The sequence below is a fragment of the Petromyzon marinus genome, chromosome 10 (assembly GCF_048934315.1).
Source record: "Petromyzon marinus isolate PM22_M1 ecotype Great Lakes invasive population chromosome 10, UKy_Petmar_22M1.pri1.0, whole genome shotgun sequence".
NCBI classification, from domain to species: domain Eukaryota; kingdom Metazoa; phylum Chordata; class Hyperoartia; order Petromyzontiformes; family Petromyzontidae; genus Petromyzon; species Petromyzon marinus.
The window spans coordinates 9,545,590-9,560,704 of NC_133676.1; the positions used below are offsets into that span (position 1 = coordinate 9,545,590).

A 15,115-nucleotide genomic window follows, 5' to 3' on the forward strand; every position below is an offset into this window, starting at 1 on the left:
ACACAACTAACAACAAAGCAGGTAAACGTACGTGTGGGGCAGTAGCAGAGGAGGGGAAAACGGCGACGCACTTTATTTAAAACGACTCGAGCTGTAAAAGAAATTGAGCCAATGGACAATAAAACGTGCTATGTTCCGAGCGTGGGGAAAAAAAACGGTTTCATGTATCAAAAATTGCCCACTCAGTAAATTTTAAATCACAATTAACTTACCCAGCATGTGAATGTTTTTTTTTTATTTCCCAATGTTAATTTTAAACTAATTTCCCCCAATACCATAGGCAAGCCTTTAAACATATTGGCTTTGTCGTTCAAGCATTTCAATTACAGTAAAAGATAATAAATCTCATTACATACGTATATTCAATACTTACAATCTAGGGAAGGGGGGTGGTGGGGGGGTGAACTCTTAAAAATGACAAAAATTTTAGAACCTATTTAAAATATGTAATGGGTTATACAGACTAAAATATTTTTCCATCTTCTTTACTGCCCCAAACGGCTATCTCCTCTTTACTGCCCACACATTTCTCCTCCCTCAGCTGCAGTTCCCCACTGCAAAAAAAACTTTCCGCGTCCCGTGAAGCCATTCTGCTTCCAGCTGAAATCCAGTCATTTACCGGTCCCTATTAGCACAACATTTACTGGAAATCGTGCGATCTGGGGGCCTGCGCACGGAGAAGCGGCGTCCACGAGTACCGCGCCGCTTGCTTCGTGACTCTGTCTCGGCCTCCCACGGTTCGACAATTTCTGCTCTCCGAAAAAAAATATGTTTTGTTCCACGGCAAAACTCCCACGGTTGTGAAAATCAATTTTTACGTTTTATTATTCTTTTTTTTACTCTCGTGCACAATAGCAATGCGCACCCTTCAATGCGAACCAATTTGGCGAGCCAGTAAAATTGCAGATCGGAATTATGCGCGAAATGTGTGTGTGTGCGTTTTGTTCACTACGCAAATCTAAGCTTGGCAGAATTGTTCGTCGATGTGATGTGTTCACACACAGCCCTTTACTGGCATTTAATCTCTCGTGTTACATAAATGTGCATTCTATGCAGTTTACCTTCCACAAAAACAACGTGCCGATTTACATTATCCACTGAAATGAAAACAAGCCTGAAGGTCTATCTGCCAAAGAGCATAGTTAATTCCAGTGTCACACGAGGAAATTAACATGTACCTCACACCGCTTCTCACGTTGTTTTACTTGGCTGCTTTAAACTTGATTCTCCGGGCATCTCACATTTCCACCGAATCCTAATAATCTTAAGAACTCCAGGTTGCACATCATCCGTAACTTGAGTGAGTGTTCTTTAGAAGTACTCCACTGCACTGCATAAAATGGAGCAAATTGATCGCGTGCAAGTGACTCATCTCGCCAAGCTTAGCCGAGTCTCCGGTGAGCTGACAAGAAACAAGAGAGCATGTGCAACGCTCACTCTTATCCCGGCGATCATGACTCTACCGCTGCCTCCAAAACCAGCGCTTGTGCCCATTTCAGAGAGGTGCATACACCTGGGTCAGCACTGCCTGCAAATGAGCGCCCAGTTCTGTGGTTAGAGTGCTGAGCAAAGCAGGAGGAAAACACGGAAAATGTGGCGTTTTGTGCGGCTGCAGATAAATCCCTCTCTGCCTGCCCCACTGGTCAATGAAGCACAGTGCACGTGGGTTTATTATTCCCCATGTTAAAAGAGCGCCAGATAGCAGCACTTGGCCCGGTGCAGGCGGCCCACACGGCCACACTCGAATGCGTGCTGTGACGTGGGCATACGGACACACATGCGGGATAATTCCCTCTGTCAAATAATCAAAGTTGAAGTCATCATCACATGAGCGATAGAAGCCGGAAAATGTCTCAGCTCTGGGGCTTCGGTGTAAGTTCGCCATGTGTGTTTTTTTGCTACTTGGCATTTTGTTGTGTTTCAAAAAGACTATTCTCCCTGCCACCACTGTGTGTCTGTAATTATCATACAAGTACGCACAGAGACAAAGATCCCTGGTATAGCTAGCACTGAGTGCTAGGTCGGTATAGCTTACACAGAGTATTGAGTCAAGTGCTGTTAGCGAGAACATATGAAGGCCACTGCAGCGCATTAGGTGGTGGTGCGGGCAGGACTGTGCCCGGTCATCTCTGTGCCGCCAGTGCTGAGATTTGCACACTGCACCGTGTGCTCATTTAAGGCTGAGTCTACCTCGGGGAGATCCACGACCGCTTCATATATTGGTCGTCGCTAACGTTAGCCGCAGCCAGCAATGCAACCCAGGTCACAGGGTTTGGAGCGCACCGTGCTAACAATGACACACCATCGCTCCTCGCACGCACAGCCTCACACGCACGTGCGCTAGGCGGTATGGGAGCGGTGCAGATGACCCAACTGTTATGCACCAGCGGTGCATGCACAGCGGCCGTGAGTCAGGATAAATCATCCTGCCCCCTCCGGCCCAAAAACCGATCAGCGATGCACACACACATTATGCGCATATGCCTGCATGAAAGAATGAATAAAATCGGGGGTAAAAGTTCCCACACACGTTTGACCGGCGCTGAAAACGCGCTTTATTACCGCTATTATTATGTTTACACACATTCGTGTTGTGCAATACACTCGTTTAATTTGAAATGCTTATGGGGGTGTTGTTAATTCCCCACGACGGGATTAACAAGTCCTGCCCGTGTCTCCGGATCATTACGATGCACCGCGCCGCTCGCCCTCTGCTGCGCTGTGGCCTCGATACGCCCGGTTCGATGACCTCCGCCAGAGTCGATCAGATGTTAAACGAATGACATTGGGCTGCTTACAAATTCGAGGGGAGGTGGGGGGGGGCAATGTGAACGTGTAAAAAAGAATACATATGTTTGTTCAGTAATTTTTTGACCCAAACTGTGATATGGCAGTGCAAGAAGGTCCTCCTCCTACTAACAGGAGATCCAGCTAGCGATGCTTTATTATATAATGTATATTTTATACAATCTACATGCGATTATCTATATATACACACACATGTGCAAACATGTATACAGTATATAGGCATATATTTATGTATACACTCCGGGCTAGGCTTCTCACCGAATTATTTGCAGGTTGCTGCTAAACCGTAGTAGGTGGCACATGACGAGTAGCCACGGCCCGCAGTGAGAAGTTTACGAGATGTGGTGTGTCGCGGGAAGAAATATTTTCCACTGACCTGTTCAGACCTCGCTGGGGTTGAGCCCTGTGCATACCGAGCAAGTGTGCCTCACTGTTTATGGATATGGTCGGTGGAGCGGAAGTGTCGTGGTTCGTGCATTGCGCTGCAAATCCGGTGGCCTAAGATCGATTCCTGGCCATTGCCAACATTAATGGTATATATATTTGTAAAATGTTCTTGCCCCCTCCCCCACCCCCCGCTAGGTCGACTCAGACTTAAATGAGTGTGTAAACTTCAGCACTGGGGAGATAAAGGCAGCCAGGCGTGATACTGGAAAATAATTGGGACAAAAAGAAAATAATAATATGAGTGGAAATAAAATGACACAGCCTAAAATAAGTGCAGTAGCCTACTCATGATGCATTAATATTAGCACTAAGGAGACAAAGGTGACTGGACATGCATAGTGCTAGCTTCAATGTCCCCAGGATTAATAGGCACTCACTGCCAATATTCTACTCAATAAGCTAAAGAAGAGATTTTCAAAAAATTCCATTATGCTTTAAAACGATATCCATCACGTGCACAGGCATAGTGCACAAACACACATTAATAAGCGTTTGAAGTTTAATTAGCAAATAATATTCACGTTGCGCGTGCATAACATATTACCTCATCAATGACTGCATCACGGTACCGCAGTGCATGAAAAGAGGATTTCCAATTTGCTCACTGGCAGAATTGCAATTGATGTAGTGGGGAAAAAAAAACATTATTTACAGCCCTTGTCAATCCACTACTGTGCTGGATGAAGGCCTCCCTGAGCGGGTTGAAAAGGACCAATCCAAGTATCACTTGCCAATGACATTGGCGGTGACTGGTAACAGAACTCGGGTCGTCTGGTCCATAGTGCGTTGCGCTAACCACTCCGCCCCACCTCTCAATCTCACCCAGTGTACTGCATCACTCTAAACAAACAATTCAAGGGACTGGTATGGTCTGATGGCCCTTAATTAAAAGTGCAAGAAACCATAGCTTCGGTGTGACTTCAATCATCACCAAATATTTAATACGAACACAATCAAATTTTGAGCTCGCTGGACGGTGACCTCTAGCAATTGCTCCCTTTATAAATGTGACCTTTTCCTTTTGTGCGGGGTCTTCACAGATTTATCCAAGGGGTTGCTGCTTCATTGCTTCCCATCCCTCTACAACTTCATTGGTGTCAAGGAACCTCTTTGACTAGAGGACAGCCGATTCCTCATTACCAGCAAATGGGTGTAATGCTCTCGATGTGCGAAGGGGGGGGGGAGAGGCTGGGCATTTGTAGATAAATTCCCTCCAGGCTTCGGCTTGGCAAGTCCATCCGGGAGGAGCGAGCCACATAAACGAAAGCGCTGCCCCCCACCCCCACCTCCACCCCCCTCCTCTTGACACTTCACGTATTACTCACTGCTAGCCTTGAGGCCATAGCCTGTTATGGGGATGCACTGCATCACCCGAGACATTGCTGGCAAATCAAAATACGCTGAAGCACCGCGACTTTGACAAGTATGGCACTCCTGAGCAACACTTGTCAACCTTGAGAAGTCACTTTACTTTTTATCAGAATGAAAAAAACAAAGACCTTCTGTTTCTGCCGTTCACACATCTTGAATATTATTAGACTTATTGAATAGAGTGATATGTCATAATAATTATTCTTGTTATAGGGGGACATAAGATTAATTCCTGGCCATGATTAACATTGTTGGCGAGTGATATCTGAACTTGTCCTGGGCTCCGCTTTCACTAACCCGCACTGACCAGCACGGTGAAGTATGGTCAAGCAGCACCCCAGTTCACCGTTTATAAATAATACTATTTAACCACACGTACCAAACTAAACAACACCGCGTTTAATGATAATTAAAACGTGTTGATAAAAATGAATAAAATTGGACGCCGCAAAAGATCCCTAGACATTAAACCGCGTCAGTATCACACATCACATACATTGCCTAAAGACCTCTAATCTTCCAAGCCACGCGCCTTTAAACAAACCCCCGCAACCCACACGGCGCGGCCACGGGAGACCGGGGCGGGCGCGAGGTGCGCCCGAGGAGGATTATCACACTCGTGCACCACGGCGCAAGAGGCGGCGAGGGATTAGTCCACCCACCGCCCTTTGTCCGCCGCTTCCTTCCGCTTCCACTCCCTGGGCGAGGTCCCTTTAACACTGAAGGGTGGAGGTGGCCCGTTGCCTCCGAGGGGAGGGGGGAGGGCGGTGGGACTAAATACCGCGTCAGAACATCGCTCCGAGAGCCCGGGTTCGTATCTGGGTCTAAGGCGTCCATGATTAAACCGGGTTCTTGCCGAGCGTGGCGAGTTGATGGTCTCAGCCCAGTCAACAAGGCTGCTAAATATACCTGAAACATTACGTATTTTTTTTATAATTTGGTCGGCTCTGCCATGCGACTAACACCTCTATAAAAAGGGAATGTGAGAAGGTGACACCACCTTGCAACACGTTTTGACTTCAGTAGTTCTGTGACATCATGTTCCCTTACATGGGGTGATGTTACACTGCTTCATGCAAGAGTTCCTTGTGACCCGGCATCGAATGGCACGATTGGGAGAGAAAAAGAACAAAACCTCAGGACGTTTCCAGCGTTGCACGGTGGGAAGGGAAGCGCTGGCACTCTGTGGCATCTGCCGGACCAGAAACATAAATACACAACTTTCTCTGAGGCTGGCCAGTGTAGCCATTTGTAGCATTGTGCCGAGCGATGGCATTGCAATTCCCAGGCCGTGCCCTTATTTTTGCCAGCTCGCTTGACTTAAACGGGCCAATGTGTCACGCACGCGAGGGTGCGCGCACGTCCGTGTGCAAAAGTACGTCCCCGTGTTCCTAAAAGAGGCCGGAGGTTAGCAAAAACACCCGCAACAAATGTGAAATGCTCCCGAGTAAATTAGTTGCACTTTTGCACGGGAACCGTGTCGCATTTGGAAACCGCGGCTCTTCGCGCGCGGGCGGCACGCTCACGCCTGGCGTTTCACACGCTGCTTCTGCATGCCATCCATATTGTTCCATCGTTCTCTTGTGCCTCCTGGCATATGGTCGGCACTGTGTGATGCGCTATAAATGATCACGGGTCGACAGTGATGGTTGCCCAACACACAGGTGCGATGATTTTACAGCGGCGTGTTTTACAGTCGCAACTACGACCGTGGGATATAGCCTCGCACACGGCTTTAGTCAACAAAGCAACACCGGTGTTAGCAGTGAAATTCCCGCACTCGTAGAATTTACTGCCCCGTCTCGCATTCGGAAGGTCGCAAGTTCAAATCCTGCTTGGGGGGGGGGGTGACTCAGTCCATCACCCCCCTCGGAATTGTTAACATGAGTACCACTTCATGGGGAAGTCAACAGCGATTATCTTATGATAGACTCCCCCACACATAGGAGTGTGAAATTTACAAATAGTTTCCCGGTGGCTTCTCATAAAAAAAATGGCCGATGTAGTGACAGTAATTAATGCACCGTGCCATGAACTCGGTGACCCTGAATCTGATTCCCGGACGTGGCTTGCATCGGTGGCACCAACCTAGTCCTTGGAGCCCCACTCCCAACTACCTCACACGACAACTTTACAAACTCGACACGGACCAACGTGGTACGGTCAAACAACCCTCACAAACGAGAGGCATGTCTAGGATCCTCATCTAGCGGCGGATTGGCAAAGGGCTGTGAGTTAATCTATTTATTTCCAGCAAGTGGGGAATTGTAGTCGCTCGAACGGCCGGTGGTTAGATGCTAAAAGTGTTGGCAGAGTGGCACACCAAGCAAAACGTTTTGGAGGGAGAAAATTATTTCAGGAGACATTGTATAATTATATAAGCGCGCAACTTTATCTGTCTGCGATGAACGCTATCACTTTCCGTCGCTTTCATGCGGGGGCGCGCTGCAAACCTACGCGCGCCCCCTGCATGGACGACGGATGGCGCAGGGACAGACGTTGGATTACGTTGGAGTCGATCTGCAGACGGCGGTCTTCTCGCACGGCCAGCAGCTCTCTGTCGCCTGATCTCGATCCCGCAATCCCAAACAGGTGAAAGTCCGCATCGAACCGAACCCCCCAAGCAAGGCTATCGACTTAACGACGAGAGAAAATTCACACGAAATGTCGTTTTCAATTAAGGTTTTCCAGAAGTAAAATGATATAAGCTTTTAATGAAGAAATAAAATAATCTAATTCAAAACATAATACAATTCAAAGATGTTTCATTTTAAAACTTCAAAACGGAGCATCGGGTGCTTGTGTGAATGCGTCGTTTGTGTGCAATTTTTTGCAACTTTCCTGGCCGAAGGCCGTAAATGGTTGTGAGGGGCGCCGCAGGCACCCCCGAACAACCCCTAGTATAATATATACATATAAAATAAATATCAACAGTTATCAATTATGTATTTACAATTTCATAAATGATCTACGACATAAAAACAGCCGTCTAAATATGCCGGGAGGGAGAGGCAGGTGGGGGGCACTGGCCATTTTGACCCCCCCACAAACCCGTCCCTGCCTGGGTGTGCCAATGGGTACTTGCTTGTATTGATCTCATAAAATACATTGCTTTAAAGTAAACTGAATTAATACAACCACGACCTCAATTTTATTTTAAAGTTCAAACCAACATGGGAATCGTTCTTGGGATTCAACGGAAATTCCGAAGGCTGACAGCCAAACTAAAGCACGCCAATAAGATGGCGGGCCGTGCCACTTGTGTTACAAGAAAGCGTGGACACCCAGGCTTCAGAGGGAAACGTTCTTTCCTTCTCCAGTTACGCAGCTTCAACACGTAATTTCAAACACCTTTTTAGTGGTTGAAAAAGACATCCAGTTTCTCATCAAATTAGACCTTACAAAATAACTCTCAGATGGATCGTTAGGCCAGAATACAAGCTCTCTGTATATCGTCTGCACAGCATGACAAACCTCAGGGGTTAGCATGACCTGGGATTGCTAATCCTTTCCGTGTAGCTTAGAGTATAAAAATTTAAACATGACATCTGTCTCAAGGTGCCTATCGGAAAACAAAAACATAACTGCAATTCCAGTGGCAGAAAGATAATTAAATGCCACACCGTTTGGTATTGAACGATGACAAAGACACACACGTGACCAAGTCAAGATGATATCTGAGCCATGATGGCCATTGTGATATCACAGTGTGAAAAAAAATGTTGACTAAACTAATTACACGATACAATATGGTAAAAAAATATATACAGTTTCATTCACAACTCATCCAAATGTCTCTTTTCTACCTCAGCGACAGACATTGCCCAATTAGTCAAGGACACCTGAGGCAAAAGCTTTCGATATTAGGCTGTCTTGTGTTAATTCTATTTCTTTAGCATCACAAGTAACCTGATTTCTGAAGGCCGTGGCCTCTCTCAAACCCTTTGAAATTAATTATCGTCTGTTGTACGGGATGAGGCAGCTTGCCCGGCTACACAATGAATCTGCTGTAATGTGATTTTCAGAGGGTCTGCTTTGTGAGACGCTCCCCTAATCAACTTCTCCTCCCTTCCCATCTCCCGCCGGGATGGAATTTGCATGAGGAGTGCAGATAAGCTGTTGCTGTGGGCACCTTGAACCTGTCATTGATGGGAGCCCAAACCCGTGGTTTGTTGCGCCTGTGTTGCAGTGAGGCGCAAGCCACAGATACGCTATATTTAGGGCAGGACTTTTCTTTTGAAATGGAAGCCAAACCATTTGGAGAAATATAAAATTGCTAAACCCGAAATGTCACGCTGTGGCAAACGTTACGAAAATGAATGGTACCACAAGGCAGCGCAACTCGTCATGTTCTCACTGTTCATCTCTTTCATTTTCCAAATGTACAAGTACATGTGCTTTTAAAAATATTGAATAATGCCATAAATAACGGAATTGCTAATACAAGAAGTGTGTTTTTTTCCCCTTATGGTGATGAGTGTACGTTTATTTGAATAAATCACTCTGAGGGTCAGTACACATTCCCCTTTGGAAGGAGGAAAAGTGCATTTTGTTGAAGCCATTCGCAATTTTTTCCTGGCCGTAGAGGCCGGGTTTCCTGGCAGACCAACAGGGAAATACGAACAGCCCACCAAACTTCCCAGCACATCACCCCACCCCGCTGGAAATCTTCTGGGAAACAAAAGAACATCCAAACTCAAGCACTTCCATCTTTAGTTTTGCAATTTATTTGCCTTTTACCAGAGAGCCAGCCGTGAAGGATGCTTATTTACTTTTTATGTATTTATTTTCCTACAAGCAAAAGAGTGCAGGCAGCGGCAGGCGAATCATGCATCAAGGACACGAGTTACAAATGTATTCATTTCAAAGTCCATCTCTTCCCTTGCATTGGATGATCAGCAAATCTAATATGAATGAATATCTGCAAGTAAGAGAGCCGTTGTAACGCTTTCACATTTTCATTTACACTTCAATCAGCGACGTGCACGGGCCCAACGTTAGGCTACGCTTTCTGCCAACGGAGTGAGATTTAAATTATGATGTTAATACAATGATGAATCACAGGTTCCATGCTACATTTATCACCCCATTGAGAAAGCCAAGATTGTTTTTTTTTTGCAATACATTAATGTGCATGAAATGAAATAGTTATTGTACCTCAAAGCAAAGCATTCCTGGATGTGTTGCCGCTTCTGCCGTGTATATAGATTGAGCTTCATGCCCAAAAACACAGAGATGGAAAATGTTAGTAAACTGTTGAGCGATGGGGCAGTTAAAAACATTTGTATCTCGGAAAAAGTCAGAGCCTGGAAAATCCGTATTAAATTTTAAATCATGGTATTTCCACTGAATTTGTATGCAACATGCACGGATCACCTCCCTGTCACGACGCAGACGTAGTGAAAAATCGTCCAATGCTCATGCAAAAGTCTCGGAGTCTGTCCCCAGTTTCACACCGCTAATTAAAAGTGTGCCAACTAAGGAGCCCAGAAAATGGCTTAAGCTTGGGCAACGGTCGATTTGAATGTCGCATTAAGTGCAATGCGGACTGGGCTGGGTGACGGTTCAGGGTTTTCTGCCCATTAGTTTTCTGTCACCTAAAATTCGTTAAAGTTCGGTGCCAAACCGCATGCCCCGTGGAGAAAAATTTGCATTCCTGTTTGAAACCGACGGGCGCGCTTATCAATTCTGCAAAGCAGGAGGGCTTCTCTCCCACGCACTGTTGCCGCATTCCAAGTGATTAGCACAACAAGTCGGACAGATTAAGTTATGATGCATAATTTTAAATGCATTTTGTATGGAAAATTAAAACCTACATTAATTGTTGTCATACATTTCACGGCATATTATTATTATGGAAATTATTTTGAACGAGCGGAGGGAAGTGCAATGAACGGTTTTCTGCACACCCTTTTATATTCGTCTAATTATTACACCTAGCTTTTATTTACGACTTGCAATTGTAACTCCCGTCAACGTATACGCAATTCTGTCTCCCCAATGCGTGCTCGTTTTTATAAACAGCATTACGTACTAATTTGATTTTAAATATAAAACAATAAAAAGCAATCCAAATTGCATATTTCTCTCCCAAGAAAGATTAATACGTATAGTTTCTGCGACTGCGTATCGTTATCACGGAAATGCAGGCCGCTGGGAAACACTTTGTATGCAGTGTTTTTGCAGGAAATGAAAACCAGTAGTGCTGACTGCTCATGAATATGGCCCATCATGCAGGACGAGAGGCAACATCTCTTGTCAAGCCCAACTGCCACGCTTCAGAGTGGATCACAAGCCCCATGTGCCGATACGTCGATCACTCACTATAATAGCGTGCGACGACACGCACAAACCTTGTCTTCTGCGCCAAAGGCATAGTTCGATCAGGGAACCCTCAAAACCTTCCCCTGCAATTGTGTGCTTAAAGGAACGCAAAAAAAAAAACACACCACCCTAGACCACTGCACCAGTAATTGAACAGGCTTTCACTTTGGTGAAAGGCAACGCTGAAATTTTAGAAAGCCCAAGCCGGATCAATTACAGTTGCTTATCTGCTGTGTTTAAGAATCCTTCGATATTGCAGCGCAGCTGCTATCCGTTAAATTCCGACATTGCTTTCCAAAGATAATTTCTGTTCTTTGTCCTGGAACCGTGTTTATAATGTTGTGACATGGGTCTCTGCAAATGTCCCGACATCGCATCTTAAAAGACGCTCGAGCCATGAGCCGAATTTAAAGGGCCCTTCGGATGGTAAAAACTTAAATACATTCGGCTTTATGCACCACCCACTGCTAAACTAAATTCGGCAAGCTTTGGTCCCACATACGTGATCTTTTTTTTCTTTTATGTTTCTTTTTGTATTCCAACAATATTTTTTCAAAATCATTAAACCTTTCTCAGCAAACCCATTGCCATGTAATCCGGGAGGTCTCACTCAGATTAATGCGTTAAAAATCAATAAACTGTCACAAAAATGTCTATTTCTTAGCCGTTTTTGCTTTTAGTGATACAGCCCAAGTGTGTTGCTTTCAAGTGCTGCGCGAATCTGTGAATCTCTTCGATTCGCCCGTTACAGCTCTCAGTCGGCTGTGCATTAATGCGGTGGCTCCAAACCATATTTAAAACATGACCAATGATCCCAGTGGGTTGTGAGTAGCAATTTGGGAGTCTTATGCATACAATTATAGGTGATGATGGCTTCTTAAGAGTACATTTCATGGTACTAATCCTTCACTAGAGGGTTGTTCTCGTGAGCTTTTTTTAAAAAGAAATATCCACATGGCTCTTCTAAATCTCGCAGCATTAAAGGGGAGTGTCTAGGGGGACTCTGTCTAACTTTTATACAGATATCCCAAAATAGTATCAAGTCTTCCGCCGTCACAATTGAAGATATCCAGATATCCATGGGACATTGCCAACCATGTACAGTCTTAACGGATTTATACCCGAACAACCCTGCCAAAATTGCCAGCTTTAACGCAAGAAAAGTGGGACTTACTGCCAATGCTTCCAAACTTAAATGTTTTCTGAGGGTAAAGCTAATATATGTACAACTTTACAGTAAATATTGACCGCCTTCCAGAATTACCTTACATGGATGGTCTGCTATCACACATAGCTGATGCAGAAAATCAGACGCTGAAAAATATTTCCGCTCCAATGCAATGGGACTCATAAAAGAGCTGATTTGAGCATGGACACGTCAGTGCTGAATGTGTGGCCGGTTACACATGCATTTGCTGCTCAACATATCTCAGCAGCTAAGCAATGTTGAGCATGGACAGTGCTTGGATGGGAAACCACAATGCATAACAGCCATTAGAGGCTGCGGGGCTACATTGTGGCAGCAGAAGGCCGTGCAGCAAAAGCCATTGTTGTACTGTACTTCTATTCTCCCTCGACTATGCTCCCCACGTGACATCTGAACTAGGCCTGGGCCCCCCAACTTCAGCGATCAGCAATGACCATTGTAGCCAAACAAGGCCCTAAAATCCACAGAGCATTGGTAGGGCCTCATCCAGCAGCGGATTGAAAAAAAGGCTCGATATGCACACATGCACATTTTAATCTCATGCGTGAGTGCACGGGTGCGAGAGCAGCAAGAAGAAGAAGGGCAATTTCATATCGGGATGTCCGCAAAATGGCACCCGACCACTTGTTCAAACTGTAGACATTGTTGTGTACCATAAGAATATGGCGCATCTGCCAGCCCTAATGAGTCACGCTTTGAGGATATGTTTTTTGAACCGTTGAAACTTTTACAAGCTTCTGATTGGCTCCTTTGGAATGCAGGCCCAGCAGCCTCAGATGGGTTTTATTTTTCCCACACAACCAGAACCGGCTCCAACACAAATAACAAACACGTGCAGCGTTACATAAGGCCCTGCCTGGCTGCACAACAGGTGTGAACAATTAACTGGTTACCGACCCATGTATTTATTTATATATTCCCATTGCAGTGGTGGAGCAAGTATGGTGGAAGGCCTCTCCCACTGCACATAGCGAGGGAAGTTCTTGGCGAGACGACCCTTAAAAAGCATAGTCCTGAAAACAGTCGCCTCTTTTGAATCACAGGTAGGCTTCAGCGTAAACCCCACGGGAATTTGTGGCTAACACATAAATCCTATAACCTTATAGCAACATTGCAAAGGCCTCCCACAGCTGGGTCTTTCATAGAACACACAAGTATATCCATTATGTGTATATATTAACTCCGCTTAGCTTCCTTGCTCTTTCTTCGCGGGATAATAAAGCTGGATAACCTCATTTCGGTCATACATTGCCCACAGCCTTATATGCAATCTTGCGATGTCGTGGCGCAGTGTCGTGGTGATCAGTCAGAGTGGCACGAGTTGCTTTTGCTCGTGCCAGAGAAAAAAAAAAATAATAATCCATGGAGCCCCTTTGTGTGGTCAAAAAGCACAAGGGCAAGGGGTGGGCTGCTTTTGGCGAACAAAACCCACGCAGCATCGCTCTCGTCGCAACGGCCTGGCCGGACAACTGCAATTCCCTCCTGCTCGACGCTGTAGCCCCGTCTCGCTTTTTAAAACCCTTCTTGAGAAGGGTTCTGCTAAATAAATAAAAAAAACCGACGGCACGATGAGAAATACCTATCGGAGTGGAATATGAATTAGTGCTGGCTGGAAAACGGAGGGGGGGAGGTGGCGGGGGTGGGGGGGGGCACACACTCTGCAGTGGTATGCATTGGTGGCTCTACTATGCTGATGAGTCCTACTAATGAAGAAACTAGTCCACAGTTGTGCATCACTGCTGCTGTCAGTAGGTCATGTTGATGGTGATTTAAGACAAGAGGACCACAATGCACTCCTTCAGGAAATGCTGATGTTTTTTTTTGCATACGCACACATGGCTGTTTGTGTGTGTTTGAACCGGTCCTGGGCCTGCCCTAGATCAACTAAAGAAGGCCACAGAAAATATCAGCGGCGAGTGATACCTGACCAGCATGGTGAGCTTTGGTCAAACCACCCACATGACCGAAATGTTGTAGGGAAGCAATCACATAAGTAATGTATTGACAAAGGGCTGTAAATATTAACGAGAATGTATCAACGATAAACAGGTAAAACGTGCAGTGTGTTGGGCCATGATTTATATTAAGTGATGTACAAACAGTCATTGTTTTTATTTACCTATTTGGAGTGAAATCCCATAATGCGTGTGGTGAGAAAGCAGGCAGCTAAATCCCACGCATGCATACGTGAGCCACAGGCGGCATAAGTGCAGCACACCAGCAGTAGTCCACGTAAGCATAAACGCAATTAGTATGGACCAATAACTCCTTTAACCATCATAATTCGTTAACCCCAGTTAATTAGCAGCTCTGCGGACATGGGGTCAGAGTTAAAGCCGGCTACGATAAATTGGCTGGGCGAGTTAAAGAAGGTTAACAAGGCACTTGTCCACGGCAATGTGGCTTCCAGTGCTCCCTCTACTTGCTCACCACAACTGTTTCTTTGTGGCCATGATAAAGGCATCTTTATGCCAGTTACAAATGTGCACATTTAGGAGAGTCTTTTAACACGGCCAACAAATACACTTTTGTGTTATCGCTGGGTGATGGAAGCACGTTAATCCAGACTGCTGCTACTGCTAACTGCGTCTAAGCGCTTCAACAAATCGAGAAGGTAAAGGCGGGGCCCTGTAATTGCTTTCCTGACACCACTGCTGGTGGAAGGGCCTCCACCACATTGAGATCCAGAGAGTCCCCCGTAGAGGGTACATTGGCCTACTCGTCCGTGCTTGCCAAACGTCTTGGAACACATGGTAGGACTCACACTTTACTCCACCACGTGATCGACTAACTGTGGTGTACACAATTATAATACCGGGGGGGGGGGTGGTGGTTAAGAAACGTTCTCACTCTTTCAACTCCTGAGCCAGGAGGTGGGATCGAACCAGTGACCTCTGGATTGCACGTCCAAGCGTGCGAACCATTGTCATCGCAGCAGCAACAGCATCCCTCAAAATA

The 15,115-nt window shown here is 45.7% G+C and overlaps 1 protein-coding gene across 12 annotated transcripts in view; it reads right to left on the reverse strand.

Moving 5' to 3' along the window:
- Window positions 1-15,115, reverse strand: part of LOC116940948 (RNA-binding motif, single-stranded-interacting protein 1-like) — a 290,259-nt gene that overhangs the window by 45,771 nt on the left and 229,373 nt on the right. The gene's annotated exons all lie outside the window — the stretch shown is intronic.